The sequence below is a fragment of the Arachis ipaensis genome, chromosome B07 (genome assembly GCF_000816755.2).
Source record: "Arachis ipaensis cultivar K30076 chromosome B07, Araip1.1, whole genome shotgun sequence".
NCBI classification, from domain to species: domain Eukaryota; kingdom Viridiplantae; phylum Streptophyta; class Magnoliopsida; order Fabales; family Fabaceae; genus Arachis; species Arachis ipaensis.
Genome location: NC_029791.2, coordinates 18,458,527 through 18,463,090, shown reverse-complemented (window position 1 = coordinate 18,463,090; position 4,564 = coordinate 18,458,527).

Genomic DNA, 4,564 nt, shown 5'->3' with positions numbered 1-4,564 from the left:
CCTTCATTTTTTTCTAAAATTTTAAAATTATTTTTGCCAACAATTATTATTATTATTGTACAGAATATAAATATATCAAAATTAATTACTAAAAAATAAAATTTCATCAAATTTGAAATTCACAAAATAAAATCTCTATAGCCTTTTTCATTTATTATTTTACAAATGATACAAATAAGACAGATAAGATATGAGAAAAGAAAAAAAATGAAAAAATATAGAGAAACAATGAATTTAAAAAAAGGTCAATTAAAAATTAAAAATCAGATTCTTAATTAATTATTTAATTTTATAACAAATTTAAGATAAAATGTATCTAAAAGAATCACATATATAAAAATTTAAAAATAAATTATATCCAATCTTCTAAAAAAATAGTAAAAATAAAATATAATAAAAAATTACGTAAAACAAAAAAGTCATATACTTTTTTATAAGATTAAGGTATATTGAAAAAAAAAATACAAATGAATACATTTTATAGTGCACTTTTTTATACTATTCATTTTGATCTTCGTCCTCATTGTTTTTGTCCTCGTCCTCGTCCTCGTCCTCAAGTGTCTCATCATCATCATCATCTTCATATATTGTACTAGTAGTATCCAATAAATCAACAATAATGTCAATATCATTTGAGATATGATTATTAGATTAATTTATGGCATCTTCTTGATATGTAGAATCCTCTGTTGTTTCAATCTTAATCTCACCTCTTGCTGATTCTCTCTCAGCGACATTCGTCGATTCTTTCAAATCTATATGTTTCCATACTCTTTGTTTATCTTTGTTCCTTTGCCAATCGTGGGATCAAACTATTCACATTTAAATAGTACAACTCTTTTTAGTGGTAACCCAGTATACTCAACTTAAATAATTTCATTAAGCTGGCCATAGAAATCATTTTCATATTCGCCATAACCCGTGCCTTTGACACATATTCCATAATTTTGAGTTGACTTTCCACTTGAGTGAGATCTTGTGTGAAACTTAAACCTATTGACTTTGTAAATAGGCCAATATTTAACAATTCTTAAAGGACCCCATGTCAAGGAATGAATATTCAAATCTGTCACATTATTTAAAGGATCATGAACCTATATTAAATAAGAACCAATAAGTTAAAATACAATATGTCATCTACCAAAAAATGTGTGTACAATAAGATTACCATATCATGTTGACTTACATAATTTTTAAACCACTTTGCAAAATCCGCTTCAATAAATTGATCAAGTTATTTATCACTTAAAGCAATATGATCTTGGCGTATGAAGTCCACAAAGATCCTATAGTACATCAATTTCAAAGAAATTAAAATTATTAATATAAGAAAATATTATTAGCATGTAAGAATATATATAGAAAGATAAATACTCACTCAATATATGGCTTAATTTCATCACAATTTATTAGTATATGATTCATGACTGTACTGAATTCTTTGTGAAGGTTGTAGAAGGCTTAGAGAAGAGGGCTTGAATTTATTACCTTCTTTGACTTTAATAAAATAACCCTTTAAAACAAACTTTCATCTGAATCTGTTTGAACTCAGTAGTAGAAATTTATGAGACAATTTCATTCTGTCTCATGAATATCAGAAAACAGAACAGAGAAGGGAAGAGAGAAGCTGATACTATCATGTATCCTGGTTCAGTTGCCTTGTGCAATGCAACCTACATCCAGTCTCCACCACAACAGTGGTGGAATTTCCACTATAGTTAGAGTATTACATACACCAATTCCATAGGATTGACACAATCCTTTCACTCTCAAGTTCTAACCTAACTTGACTTAGTTATGCTAATACTTAACTCTTCACTCTTAGTGCTAACCCAACTAAGAAAAGGGTACCAGTACAAGATACAAGACACAAGAAACAACCTAAAGAAATCTGAAATCACTCTAGGCTTTTCACTCAAGTGTATCACTCAGCATTTTATCACTCTTTGGCTTTTTCATAAGCTCTCTCTTTCAGCCTTTTACCACTCAAGAAATTACAGAAAGATATACATTGAAAAATAAAATTACAATCTATAAAACATGAAGGAGATTAATGCTTCAACGGCCTCTTTGCTATGTGATGAACCAGATTTGCTTGCCTCTAATTTAGTTTCTCATTCTGGCGGAATGCTCATTTGATTAGGAAACACTGTCCAAGTTGATGAACTTCTTCAGAGAGCTCTTCTCAGAACATAAACTTCAAAAACTGGTTTTCTCTCTTTGCCTCAGCAGAAACAAAATTTTTCTTTTTGTATCTCCTTGCATGTTGCTGAGATCCTCTTTTCCAAGTTAACTCCTCGAGCTGTGTGCTACCAACTTACCTTTTCACTTTCTTCCATTAATTCTCAAATTAGACATTTTGATCTGACTTTCTCTTGCTTGACCGAAAGCCTCAGGGAAGCAAAGAAGAAAAAGTTTTCAATGGCAATCCCACATCTGAACCCTTAAGTTGTTACTTTGTCTCCAAGAAACAAATTTGACCATTGATTTACAGCAGTGGTTAACAGAAGTCACTTTCTCCATTTATCCCAAATTGGAGTGGCAGAGAGTTGGGAAAGAGGAAAAGAAAGCACGATGCATGCAAGAGGAAATAAGTTACCTTTAACTTTTGTCTTAGCCTAAGATGGGTGGATTTGGGTGATTAGACCTCAACTTTTTTTTCTTAGCCTTTCTCTTTCTTTTCTTCTTTGATGAAAGACTTAAAAAACGAAGCTTTCTCTCTCTTCTCTGAGTTCTGACTGAAAAAGAAAAAGTAAACGTTGCTTTGGAGGCAACAACTTGGAGGAATGAGCTTGAGTGAACTTCCATTCGGACTTGGGTTGGCTTTCATCCTGATCATCCCAAGTGATTTTTTTGCTCAATCAATTTGGGCTTTAAGTGATTTATAGCCCATTTTTGTTTCTAGTTTGATCTCCTTCCTATTGGGCTGCTGTAGTATTATTTCTTTGGCCTGCATCACTTAAACAAAGTGAACAAATCTTATTGGATAATTAGCCCAATAAACTAATGTTTGTCATCATCAATTATGTTAGTTAATTTCTTAACTCAACAATCTCCCCCTTAATGACAAACATAATTATAGAATTTGATCAAAGGAATTGAAATTGGATAAAGTTGAGAGACTTCCCTTTGAGTGACATCACTTGGTTTTGTGTTGCTCCCCCTTTCCTTTTCAATGGTTGCTCCCCCTAGATTTATGCTCTTCTCTTCCTTCCTGTTTACATTATTCTTATAGAGAGCACAATGAAGCATTACACATTATTTAACTTGATGAGGGATTGTACATAACTAGCAGCTTAAAAATTCAGCCCAATACTAAACAAGACATAGTAGCATATCATGTAGGGCAGATTCATAAACTGAAATTCACATTCAGAATTTATATGACAATGATAAACCACTATTTTATGGTTTATATTGTGTTTAATTGTGAGGTTTTATCATGATCCTTACCCACTTATTCATTAATTTAGCATGCATTTATATTTCCTTCCTGAAATTATTACATATTGAAAACTGCTTCCTAGAGACTTTTAATTATGCATTTTTAATTCTCCTTTATTCCATTCGATGCCGTGATCTGTGTGTTAAGCGTTTCAGGCTTTATAGGGTATGAATGAGTTGGAGATTGGAAAGGAAGCTAGCAAAAATGGAAGGAACACAAGAAATTGAGGAAGATAACCAGCGAGAAGTGACGCGGCCGCATGGCTCACGCGACCGCGCGAAAGAGGAGAAATCGCAGTGATGCGGCCGCATGGCTCACGCGACCGCGCGGATTGGAAAAGCACAAGCGACGCGGAGGCGGGACGACGCGACCGCGTGGTAGGGAAAAACGCGAATGACGCGTCCGCATGGATGAAGCGATCGCGTGACATGTGCGATCTGCATAATCTGCAGAATTTGCTGGGGGCGATTTTGGTCCCTATTTTGACCCAGTTTTCAGCCCAGAACAGCAGACTAGAGCCAGAGAACATGCAGAAACCAGAGACATCAATCATTCTACACAGTTTTAGTTTTAGATCTAGTTTTGACTCCTCCTCTAGGTTTTTCTCTCTAGACATTCATAGTTCTTAGGATTTTAACTTTCTCTTGCTTTTTGCATTGGGATATTGAGAAGAGCTATTACCTCATCAAGACTTCGTCATTCTAGTTCGTTTTCTTTACTTGGCTTTACTCTTCCATGTCCTTTGCTTTGTTTAATTTTACCATTGGAATATTTTTAGGATTATTTAATACAAGGATCACTTTTATTTTTAATTGACTATTTTGATTTTTATTTACAATGTCTTTCTTTAATTCCTTTTTATATGCTATGAATTTTACATTCACAATGAGCGAGTAGTTTCCTAACTTGATGGGGAGTTGATTGAAAGGAACCCTTGAGTTGGAAAGCTTAAAATAAAGATTGTAATTGGGTTTATGGTTGGATTGCCTTCTAGTCACTAATACCAATCTCTTTTAAATAAGTGGATTGCAACTTGTGAACAGACGTAGCATTCCAACTTGTTTGACTTTCCCTTACCTAGTAAAGGATGACTAAATAGGACAACCTTTAATTGTCAAT